Genomic DNA, 14,004 nt, shown 5'->3' on the forward strand with positions numbered 1-14,004 from the left:
TATAGAATGTGTGGTGGATTTACATTCATGAATTCTTGACCACCATGTAAGAAGGCTTATCTGATCTTTAAAAAAAATGCAAATTTTCCATTGTCACATGCTTATGAGAGGACAAATTGCCAACATAATAAAATTCAAATTATTAGTTCTCACCTCAAATTATAGCATAGAACATTCTCTTAAATGATTCTCTTGAAAAAATCACCCTCAATCGCATCTTTCATTTTTCTTTCTTTTTCAACCATTTCTTCACTGTCAATGTCTTCTTTCTCATCAAAGGATTCCAATGGATACAATTTCTTTTTTCTTTCATCTTCCTCAAAGGACATATCTTTCTCATTAGATGCCAAGTCAATTTGCCAGATGCCTTAGATGGTGAATTTTTTATATTGACAATTTATCCTCCAACAAGCACAATGGGATCCACATTTCCTTTCAGATTAGATAAACCCTCTTACACATTGGATGAGAAATCATTAAAAAGTAAATCTACTACACAGGTTATAGAGATCAAATTTCCTACTTTCTTTAGTCATATATATCTTGATATATAAATTGATAGATAAAGGGTTTATAAAGAGGTACATAACTTACAAAATTTGTTTCACCACTCCCAAGATAAGATGTCAATTACCATCCCTTCTACAAGGGCTTGCTCCCAAGAGAGGATAAGGGATTTGTCCTGCTAACTTTGACTACGACTTCAAACAAGATCACAATTCACCTTTGTTTTGTAACACCCACTTCAAGGATTTAAGAAGTGATAATTGTGTTAAAAAAAATACATTAAATGATATAATCGTGGACCATCATAAAGTTTTTTAAGTTTTTCTATTTAATAGTTTTGAAATGTTATTTTTCTCCTTACTTTTATTATGTCAAGCAATAGTCAACAATATATATAAATAACATTTTTCAAATTTCAAGAAATTAGAATAGTCATAATTTAAAAAAATAAATCTAATTGATACAAATAAAAATATTTTCATTTAATAGATGCAATAATAACTTTTAATTGTTGTAAGAAAGAACTAATAAGGATTTACTTAGAAAAAGTAAACAAACTAAAGTCAAATTATAATTGAAAAAGAAGTGAAATTCCAATAATTTGGAAATATTTGGAATAATTTTACGTTACACACTTTCACATTTTCTTCCCAAGTCCTAATGACCTTTTCACCATAGACTTATTTCAAACCATTTTGCGTGTCATCCCAACTATATTAAAGAGGACTGCTGTGGTGAAAGATAGTCAATGGTAGGTCACATACAACACTTACTTTTCCATAGAATCATTTAAGAATCTAGTAGGAACGAATCTCCTTTTAATAATTTTTGTAATAATTGAACTAAGTTCAAGGGATACTCTGACTATGAATATGGGGGTAAAAGCAGTGATACATTTTAATTGGAAGATTCGTGAGAAATCTCCGCTTACACTCATTTTCCGTGCATCTTCTTACAATATAGTTTTTGTTTTTGCAATTCTATTATCGCATGACTCATTGGGTTCAATACAAAGACTTAAATTAGGCATTGATAGTGGATTTTTTTATGCAACGATAAATGATATTAATATCATCATCACCAAAGAGCTAGCAATCACACTTCAGATGCAATAGGTATGCCGAAGACATATTGAAGGTGAGTTAGAAGTAAAATTTAATATATTTTGTTGAAACATAAAAGTGATAGCTATATAAATAAATTTAGCCAATCTTCCAATTACAAAGATAATCGTGCTTCATATCTTAGATAATCATGCTTCATTATTATAAATCTTAATCTTAATCTTAACCATAATCCTAATCCTAAATTACACCATAATTTAATTGTAAAGGGTAAGTGCAAGAAGTTTGGTCTCACTTTTGGCCAAAAAGTGGAAGTTTTTTTTCCTGTTGTTGAAATGTTTTGTCAATTGATGCCAAAATTCGAGCCATTTAAAGATTAAATATAAAAAAACTTCAGAAATAAAAGTTGTAGTGCCTGGGATCTTCTTTTTGAATATGTAATTTATCTGTATACCCATATGATAGATTTTTTTTTGGTATGGATCTTGAAAAACCATTTTTTCAAAATGCTTGTTTTAGGACCATACCACGCTCATGTACGGACACCATAATTTGACACAAATAAATGAATTTTCGTAAATCCTTTTAAAAGGAGTTACCTAATACACCTAAGACTGATGATAATATTTTTCTTTAATTTTTTTATTGATTTTTTTTATTAATTATTAATTGGCTATAAAGGTAAAATTTAAAACCTCTTGTGTACGGACACCATAATTTGATCAAGATTTCACTTTTTCCAATTGTTTTTTTAAACCTCAAAAGAATTGAATGTAGATTGATGACATGTGAATTAATTTAAGAAAAATTATAAAATAAAAAAGGTTATTAAAGTTTTAGTGAATGTCACTTTTTAATGTTTAAGAGATAGTTTTGATTAATAAATAATGGAAAAATAGCAAATAAACTAATAACACTATAAAATTTACATTTTTGAAATTAGAATAGTAAGAACTATAATGGGTTTTTGTTTCATCAAAAAAATCAATGGAGACGACCATATAAAAATTATGACAATCCCTGAAATTGTCGATTAAATGCCTTAGAAAAAAATAATTCATAAAGGCATGGCTTGGTGGGACCAAGCCTATGCCATGCCTTTCCCCAAGGCAAGACCCCATCTAAAAGTCACGGCCATTCCAAATTCCCACTCATGTCTCAAGAATCGAGCACCCGATTTGTAATTCAAAAATCAGGTGCCTGATTGCATGTTAACCATTGTAAGAATCAGGTACCCGATTTGTAAGCGGGTACCCAATTTTTAAACAATCAGGTACCTAATTCTAATGTACCCATTGGGCCCCAAAAGTTGCCCCACAGGCTAACTTTCAATGATTGAAATGATTGAATAATAGTTTCAATCTGCAACAACAAATTTTGTCATAGTTATTCTATTTTCTTGTCTTCTTCTACAATTTGCAAGCTATTGATTCAAATTCAAAACTGGTGCAAACATGAGATCAAAACAACAAAGAAAGAAGAAAAAAAAGTTATGACATATTGAGAGATTGCAACAAATAAAGAGAATGAAACATGATGTCAACAACAGAGAAGACACACAATTAGAGACTTGAACAATGTTTCAAAGGAGAAAGACATTGAGGATACCACAATGGATGAAGAGGCCAAAGGAGATAACCCAATACAAGAAAATTTAGGTGCACATTCTAATCAAACATTCAATACAGGTGTATCTCAAAACTCTCAAATTTTTTCTTGTGATGAAATTGGTGATTTTTTAGAAGCAGGTTACAATTTAAACGATTTAGATTTTCTTTATGAGAATAAATTGTCAAACGACCATGCACAAAAAACTCCAATGGAAATGCATGCCCCGAAAGAAATACCAAGAAAAATTAAAAATGAATTCAAATCTCAAATAATAGTGAAAATGAAATGTCAATTGAAAATAAAAATTGCATGAATGTAGACATAGAAACGCCAACTACTGAACAAACGTGTCAGCATGATAGCAAAGTGTCTGAACATAATTTTCATATTCCTAATGATGTGCTAGACAATCTTGAGAGATTAGTTTCATGGAGACAAATTAGGACACATGCTAATAGATTATATAGACATTTTTTTTATAATAATAAATTTGGGTTTCAATGTTAGTTGATGTTGCAATTGATTAAAATATCTAAAATGTGAAAAGTAATGAGAAGGTTAGGAATGTATGCAAAACCCAAGAATAAAAATGATTATTTAAAATAAGTTGTATCCACTGTTGCTAGTGCCTTTGATGTTATCGAAAAGAAAAGTTGTTCTAAAGATAAAAATGCAGCACAACAAGCAATAACAACAACTTTAGTTAACAAATCTACAACTGATAAAAGATTGATTAGCAATAGAAGTGAATATCTTAATGCAAATCGTAAGACTTTAGAAAGAGTTGTAAAAAGAAGGGTTAACTTTGAATGTGATCCAACAAATATTTTGTGGACTTCTAGTGGTAGACTCTCGAGATGTGATATGAAACTTACTAGTGAAGTCAAAAGTTTGGTTGAAATTTTTTGGCATGATAATACAAGAGTATTATCTAATTTAAGAGATGTTATTAAATTGAGAATTGGGTCAAAAATACGTGATCCACATCCTAAACACCTTTTCGACATGACTCAAATTGAATTGTTTAGAAAATTTGTAGATGGTAAGGTATTAAATATTACCATTAGTCAAAGGTCTTATAAAAAGTGTAAACCATGGTGTGTAAGGATTAACAAGGAAAGAATCATATGCTGTTGTAAAACTCATATTTAATTTTGTTACCATTATGATGTATTTCGATCTATATGTGGTACCATGCATAGTAAAGAAATGTTACAGGAATGTGGTATAAAAATACCACCTAAAACTATAAAGGATTTCATATTAGGTTTGTTTTGTAAGCCACCTAATGATCAATACGTTTCTTTTCAATGCATGTCTTTCTGGTACATGTGATATGTGCAACAATCTTTCTTTGTTAGATTAATGTTTGCATGAAAATGCTTTGACTACTTTTGGACAACAATTAGTCGAGGTAAAAACATTCAAAACCATTGAATATCCATTGAAGGATGGGAAGATTGGAAGAAGGTGTGATCTAGTTATAGATAAAGTTAGTTGTCATGCATTTATGGATGAGTTTAAGAGTGTGATCATACCAAAATATGTTAAACACTCTCAATATGCTAGATGGCTTGATGAACAATTTTGCACATGTAAGAATACATTTCCAATTGGTACTATATTTTTAGTTGTTGACTTTGTAGAGAACTGCACACTTGCACCACAAGAAGAGGCACAACCACAATATTACAATTCAATGCAAGTAACAATTTATGTTCATATAGTTTATAGGCATGCACTTGATAGTATAGAGGAGGATCAAAAAATATTGAGAGAGTACCATTTTTTTATGAGTGCTAATAAACTCCATTCATCTAAGTTTGTCCAATATTGTTTCAAGGTCTTTTATGATAATTTAAAAGAGAGACAAATTCAAATGACACAACATTGGATATGGTCACATAATTGTACAGGACAATTCAAGAATGCTAGAATGTTCTATTGGTTGAGTAGGACACATAGGCAAACTAACATCCAACATGTGTGGAGTTTTTTTGAGGCTGGACATGGTAAAGGAGAACATGATGGTGTTGGTGCATGCATGAAGAGAGCCCTTAGTAGAGAGCAATTAAAATTTGAGGAAAAAGCTAAATTAAAAAATGCACATGAGATTGTCAAATGGTATAACAAATATTTATACACAAGATCAAGTGAGAACTTTAAAATCAAATGTTTCTTCTACCTAGTTGAAGAGAAGAATATCCTTTCAAAATATGACTATGATACAATTAGTGGGTCAGCTAAATGGCATTCATTTAGGAGTTTAGATTCTAACACTTGAACTATATGGACTAGGGGGATTGTTTGTTTTTGTCAATTTTGTCTTGCAGGTGAATGGGAAGAATGTGAGAATACAGAATGAGTTGAAGATTAGAAACAAAAATCATTAGCACCTATTGACACACATTTTCAAGATGATATAGTAAATGAGGGCCAGAATGTTACTTTTGCATTAGAAGACTATGCGTATTTCAGACCTCATAGAGCCTGGTATGCATAATTTAATTAGATTTTGTTGTAATCTCATGCTTCAATTTATATAATTTGCATATGTACTCATGTGATTAAAGTGTTTCTATACTTTATCTTATCTTGTAGGACATGTTTATGTTGTTATTGCGCCTAGTAATAACGATGAACAAACTAAGTATTGGCTAGCTAGATGTGTGGAACCTAAGCAAAAAATGATATGTCATCAAGTAGACAATGATGGTTTTGAGTATCCAATTGGGTCTATCGTTGTGGTTGGCACCTGACTACGTAGATACCTAACAAGAAGAAATGGTTTACCAGCATTTGAAGACTACCAATCTGAAAAGAAGATTTTACACTATTTCATTTGGTTGTGGCAACGAATATCAAATTAGAAAGATACAAATTGAGACCCGCCAATAAGGTATTATGGACAATTTCAATGGACGAGCACGAGACAATCATAGATGTATTGCAAAAGAGAGAAGATGCAGATGGTACAGTGGGATGACTACATTTAAATCAAACACATGTAAGTTTTTTCTTTATTGTGTTATTTTTATATATGTACTTATATAATTTAATTACATGTATGTTTGTTAAAGTGGATCGAACATCAACATCTTATGTAATTCCACATAGTGAGTACATACAATTACACATATATTTACATAGTTCAGATACCTCATATTAATTTATGCATTTATTAACATGTGTTTTTGTTTTACAATTTTATTTTACAGGACCGCATTTGAAGAGATGTGTTGAACTAATTTTATATTTTGAGTTCACTTCTATAAATTTATCGTTGACATTGTCTTACATATATTGTGAAATATGTTGTACAAACAAATTTAAAAACAAGAGTTTACTTCTATTTGAAAGTTAAAGGTGTGCACTTGATATTATAAATTAATTGTCAATTTAAGTAATGACCTCCTATTTTTTCCATTACTTTTACATTCAAGCATGTTTAAATTAATGTTTGTTTGAAGTTTCAAATTACTATTGATTGTAATATTAAACCCTTCACTTGTACATGATAATTTAAAGATCAGTACTCATTGTATTGATTATATGCTATTGTTATGTTGATAATTGACATGTATGTTTAACCATGTTAACCATGTTAAGTGAGAGGGAGGGAATGAGGAAGAGAGGGAGAGAGAGGGAGGGAGGGATATGGGGAGGGTTATAAGTGCTTGTAATTTATTAGAAAGGGTTATAATGGGTTCTAGGTGTCCTACAATCCCTTTGGACCCATTATGACTCTTTAGGACACAATAGGACCCATTAGGACACCTTAGGACAAATTAGCACCTCTTAGGACCCTTTACAACACATTAGTTATCGTAGTCCTAAAAGTAATATTTTCTAATGTGTCCTAGTACATTCTAATGTTTCCAAGAGGTTTCGATGGGTCATAAGAAACCTTAGTACCCATTATTACTCCTTGGAACCCATTCATACCATTAACACACTTTATGAACCCTTAGAACACATTAATCATTGTAGGATACACTCTAGGGTTGTAATGTGTCCTATTCAATCCTATTTTTTCCTGAGTTTTAGTGGGTCCTAAGTGGTTCTAGGAATCCTTGAGACTAATTACAACCTCCTAGGAACCATTATGACCCATTATGAGCCTTTATAGCATATTAGTCATTGTAGGACATCGTTTAGAGGTCTAATGTGCCTTAATGAGTCATATGTTCTAAGGGGACATAAGGGATTTTTAGGACCCATTAGTACACATTAGGTCTCACTAGGACACATTAGGACCCATTAGACCCCATTAAAACCTCTTATAACACATTAACCATTGCAAGACATAGTAATGTGTCCTAAGTGGTCGTAGTATCTCACAACAGATCACGATTGGTCCTATGTGGTTTGAAAACCCATTAATACCTTTACAGTGAACATTATGACCATTTAAAACATATTAAAATCCATTAATTCCTCTTAGATAATCTTAAGGGGTATAAGACACACTAATGGGTTATAATATGCCCTAATGGGTCCTAATGTGTCTTAAGGGGTTCTAATGTGTTTTAAGTGATCCCATGACCTTTTAGGACCTATTAGGAACCATTATAATCCATTAGGGTCCATTAGGACACATAAGAACCAATTATAACCCCTCTGAACACATTCACCATCATACGATACACTACTATGTCCAAAGGCATTATAATAGTTTCTATGTGGTTGTAATCAGTCCTAATGTTTCCTCTTTGATTTTAAGTGGTCTTAATATATCATGAAGGGTCATAATGGGTTCTTAGTTATCCTAGGACATCTTAGGGCCTATTAGGACCCCTTAGAACACATTAACTATAGTAGGACATAGAAATGGGATGTTAATGATTCTAATGTATCATAAGGGGTCATAATGGATTGTAAGTGGCCCTAGGACCCATTATAAAACCTTAGAATATATTAGGACCAATTAGGACACATTAAAACTACTTCAATCAGTTATTTAATTACATAGGTAAATATATTTAAGAAAATGTAACAACTCGATAAGACATCAAGTGTCTTGTCTAGAAAATAGGCATTCTTGCCGGAGTGACACTTGATGAGAAAATGTGTGAAAGGAAGGGTATAATCCATCATTTCATTAAAAAAATCTTCAATCTTTACCTCAATTTTATAAATTTGAATTTTAAGGATGAAAAATATTTATAATAGTAGGTCAATTTTATTTGTATGAATCTCAGTGCATAAATTTGATGTGATATTTATCCAATAATCTTTTTGATATCAATACTAATGCTCTATAAATAGTTAAAATTATTATTCATGTACCATATATACTTACAAAATGTGTCATATGTTCATGAATAAAATATGTCGCAATAAAGAAAATGGTTTGAATACTTAAAACATGATTTAACATAATAATATATACTACATACACTAGCATGATAAGAATTCATAAAATAATAGTACATGGTCTAACATGTCATATGATGATCTATGAAGTCAAAAAATACATATAATAGAGTTAACTATCCTAATACAAAGTGTATCAAAATAAACAATATGTGTCATAAAAACACAATCTAAAGGTGCCAACAAGACCTAATCTATATGATCGAATGTCCTCTTTACTCCACATGAAGAGGACTCAGATGGGTCATCTTGTGTAATATGAGTTGTCTCATCATGTGGGACACCTTGTGAGGTAGATGAATCATCCTGTGTAATATGAGGCATGTCTCGTCATGTACATGCTTAATTGAAATGGGTTTCAAAATCTAACTTGCAAATAAATTAAATATTCACTACATAATAAAATAAATACCACATGAGATGGATGTCCCTATATAATGGGAGGAGATGCACTGTGAAAGCTACCAAATGTGGCAGTGGTGAGGTCCTGTAATTTATAATATATACATTTTTAAAATTTGATAAAGAGTATAATGAACTATGTATGTACATAAATCATAATACTGACCTCAAAGGATGATGTAGGTACCTCCATCTGGCTTAGTCCTGTACTCTCAGCAACATTCATGGCAACAGTCCTAAAATTATGGATACATAAACATTGAGTCAAAATCATATATACATGGATAATTAAAAAGTACGTAGACTAAAAAGTACATAATTTGTACACTACATTTTTTATACACTATAAAAACATGTATATATATCATACCTAAGTAGTAGCCAATGTCACAGATGTGTCTAAAGGTATGCTAGCACAATGATCAAAAGATGGAGTCAAAAATAAACTATATCAAGGTTTGCATGGATGAGTATGATCCATCTCCTGTTCATAAAATCAAAACACATAAAATACATACATGAGTCAAAATTGTTCAAATTAAAAGTTAATAAAAAATGTACATACATAAAAATAGTACAAATTATTTATCTTCAGTCAAAAGTTCATACCGTATGTATTTGAGGCTATGCCTCAGTGGTAACTAGTGTAATACCCCAAAATTGGCACATTGCCATATTAACCAACTTTGATTGATTCAACTATTCCTAAGTCCTATTTTATTAGGGAATTCTAATTCTAATAATCGCTACTTGATTTAGGTGTCAAATGTAAAAAACTGTAATTTGCATTAATCATATTATTTATTTAATTTCTAAATATCGACTCAAATTAGCTACACAAACCTATTGATTTAAATTAATTTAATTATAAGTGTTCTACTTTAATTAAATTAAAATTACCTCTTTAGCTAATATAAAAAGGAATCAAATACATTTAATTTAATAAGATATCTCCTCTTTTTAATTATTGAATTTAATTATTCAATTAGTTAAAGTTATCCATTTATGAGGTCATATTCTATTTTATTAAATTAGATATTCACTCAAAAAACAAAACCAGTCAGCTCCTTTTATCACTCAAAAGGTAGTTAGTCAGCTCCTTTTATCACTCAAAAAGGACTCAATTAACTCCTTTTATCACCAAAAAGGACTCAGTTAACTCCTTTTATCACTCAAAAAGGATTCAGTTAACTCCTTTATCACTCGAAGGTAACCAATTAACTCCCTTTTCATAAGGAAGTTACCTTTATGACTGGCTCTCCTCTTCAATCTTGACCGTCCATTTTGGTTAATCTTGACCGTCAATCACCTCTTGGATTCTATAAAAGAATCTCTCCATTCCTCATTACAGAGGATTATTTTTTGGAATTTGCATCAAACTTATGTTGAAATTTTTACTCACTTTGCTCACATTTGCATAGCTTTATTTCTTTCATTGTAATATCATTTAGATTTTAAATATGCATCTATTTAGCATACTATGTTTCTTCATTTCGTAGATAAATAATTGCATCTCTCATCTAGATTAATTGCACTTTCATTTAACTGCATAAATCCTTTATTCTAGAGGTCTGGTTGCCTACTTTTCATTCTGAGAGCACAAGCATAATCCTTCTAGTTAGAAGGCAACAGGTCGCTCTGTTAGACTTTTTCAATAAACAATACAATGCTTATTTCAGGATGATCTCACAGGTAATGACCATGTTGAAGTGTATGTGAGGATCAGAGGCCCTCAATTTTGCATATACAACTAGATGAAGACTTGTACTAACATCAAATTGTGTAGTAGCTAACAATCCCTACAAAATCAAATAAAAAGAACATATGAGCACATGTTATTAAATTTGAGTTCAAATGTACATTTTTATAGTGTAATTCAAAGTGCATACTATATGAGGGACGCCAACGTCTATAGGTCTTGAAAAAAGACTATACTGCCTCCTGGGAGGAACAGTATCATCCATCCTCTGTTATTTCATAAGTACAAATTAATATGGTTAATACAATTAGACATGTATGTAGAAAGTAAATAATTATGTACTTTATATTTAAATTTTAATTAAAATTTTACCTGTTGCTCTTGATTGTCTTCAGGCTCTCTCTACATGAGGTCAACAAATGATGAGACATTAATCTCATCAGTACCATTACCATGGGTAGCGTATATGTCATCATCAAAATCAACACCCTCAGCATAATGGTTATTGTGCACTGCATCAACATCGCTCTGGGGGCCTTTGCATATGCCTCCATAGCTAGTACAAATATGTCTAAGCAGATGAACATGTGTTGCCTGCATCCATTTCTATACTAAATTTCTTGAAAGGGCACTCAAAGAGGTAAGAGTAGATGAAACTGCTTGATGATGGTGTTGAGCTAGTACAATGGGTGCAGGAAGAGGTACAAGGGGCTGAGGTTCCTGAAGTTTCTCATTCTATCACTCAGCTTTGCCTCAGGGCTATCTTGAGGCATCCCTCCACCAACCCCCTGAAATGATTTCATATCAAAATAATTGGGTTTCAAACCCAATTCAAACTCAACCCATAGCTTCCTAAGGAAGTACATGGTCACCTCATGATTAGCATGTGGTGGATGGTCAAATACCATCCACCACCGCTCCCAAAAGTGTGTTGCTATGTGTGGATGTGTGCACCATCTAATAGAAGTACGAGGCTTCCTCTCGTTAATCTCCTCACCTGTCTTAGGGTTTACAAAATAGCTTTTAAAATTTCCTTTACCTATTTTGAGGTTATGGACCTCTTTATATAAAAAGCCATCAGAATGGAAGCCACACATTTTTTGCCTCCATAATCTAAATGAATCAATATTGTAATCCAAATTCTCTATAGATTGAATGATGCCTTGCATGCTATCTGCAAGGTGTAGTAGGTGAGGTGGAAGTGGGGCTGGCGCCTGATAGCCTCAATATCTCACATGAGGTCATTAAGATTACACCCCATGCTCTCTCACAGATCATCTGCAGTGGGTGGTGGAGGAGGACTAGGTGGTCATGGAGGTGGAGGTGGAGATGGAGGGGGTGGAGGTTGATGCAGGCACATCTCATTACTAAATCATTTCAAAGGTCCAAGATTCTCCATATATTTTAAATGATCAATTTTAATAATTTAGGATTATGTCTTAGTGGATAGAATTAGGTGTTTTATTAAATAAATGTTATAGTTTTAGTCAGATATGTTAGAGAGTTAGAGGAAAGGGTTAATGATGTTAGTGTCGGTTTTAGAAAGGATAAAATTAGTAATAGAAATGCCATGTGGTCAATAATTAAAAGAATCTCATCAGAAAGTTGGTGGCAATTTTAAGAGTGTTCATAATGACGAAAAAATGGCTATGGAATAAAAGAAACCGTTTCATATTCCTTCTATTTGGAGGAAAGTCGATTTTCTTTAAAAATCCAATCTTATTCTTAGCAGTTACAAGAATATCCATGATTGCTGCATGGTATTGATGGAAAAGCATCTTTCAGATTCCTATTCTTAGATGGAAAAGAAAATGTTTTTATTACTACTGGACAGCAAGGCCAGTCAAACTTTGGTTATTAAAAAGCCAATCTTTTATGTAAAAAAAGGATTTGAACTTGGGGAGGAATGGGAAGTTTTATGTCTCCTTTGGTCTCCTGCATTTTTTTTTTTTCAAGATTATGGTTCTATTGTTATGCTTCATATATTTCTCATGGCAATCAGTTTAGGGAATAACAATTGCAGAAAAATGTACTCTGATGCGGGGTCAATATCTTGAGTTTGAACCATTGGATTTCTCTCAAATTTTTATATTTTGTTTGAAACCTAGTTACGCCAAAGATCAATGGTTGGATTGAGTAAATATTTTTTGGTTCGAAAGTTATTCATGTCTAAGTGCGGTTCTATCCGAAGGCAGCAAGAAGATATTTTGGGGGATTTATTTTCAGAAAAAATGTACTCTTATGTGGGGTCAATATGTCGGATTTGAACCGTTGGATTTCTCTAAAAATTTTATATGTTGTTTGAAACCTAGTTACACCAAATATCAACGGTTGGATTGAGTAAATCATTTCTAGTTCGAAAGTTATTTATGTCTGAGTGTGGGTCTATCCGAAGGCAGCAAGAAGATATTTTGGGGGATTTTATTTTCAAAGTTTTGTTTATTGAATCTGATTTTAGTGTGTGATCCTGAAGGTTGTACATGCCCCTTGAAGCAACTCAGTTGAGGGACTGATTCCTCCTGACTTTTCCAAGGTGTGGCTCTGCATCATTTTTGGTATCAGAGCTCAGCAAAAAGTTTGAGAAAAAGTAGTTGTGTATATGTTTGTGTGATTGTGAAAGATTGAGAGAAATAGTCTGAGAAGAAGTCCAGGAGACTAGATAAGAAAAAAATAACCTAGCTGAGGAATGATGGGACAAGAAGAAGTAGCTTTATTGTATCTTTTTAGAAGGTATCGGCAGAAAAAATGATTCTAAATAGAAGGAGATAGAGGAAAAGAAGAAAAGAGAGAAAGAAGAAAGGAGAAAACAAAGAGAAGAGCTAAGCAAGATAGAAGAGGAGATAAACAATTTGAGAAGGAGACTTGAGGAGAATGATGCTAAGTTGAAAGAGAATAAAGCTAAGTTGAAAGAAGTGCAGCAAGAACACAAAGTGCAGCAACAAGAAGTGTAGCAAGTATCTCTTGACGAGAGCAGTAACAAGACAAGCCCTATTGGATTTGAATGCAAACAATCTGTGGTTGGAACAGTAACATGTCCTTTGAAAATAGAGAAGAGTATAATGCTGGAAGGTACTCCTATGAAAAATATTTTGGAGGCTGAGGATAAGAAGGAAGAAGTGATTCAAAGCACATAGGTAGAGGATGACGAGTTAGATCAAGAAGAGGAAAATAATCCATTAGAAGGGCATAGATAGTAGGTGAATGTTGGTGTAGAGACTAAGAGTGAACAACAGGAGGTTGTTGTTGAACCTTGTGAGGAAAAGATTCTTGCAGATGAAGGAGAGTTGGTGACAGGTGTGGTTGTAGACAATATTTGCCCAGATGATGGAGATGTTGACACAAATG

The sequence above is a fragment of the Cupressus sempervirens genome, chromosome 5 (assembly GCF_028749045.1).
Source record: "Cupressus sempervirens isolate cs-2001-9-10 chromosome 5, ASM2874904v1, whole genome shotgun sequence".
NCBI lineage: Eukaryota > Viridiplantae > Streptophyta > Pinopsida > Cupressales > Cupressaceae > Cupressus > Cupressus sempervirens.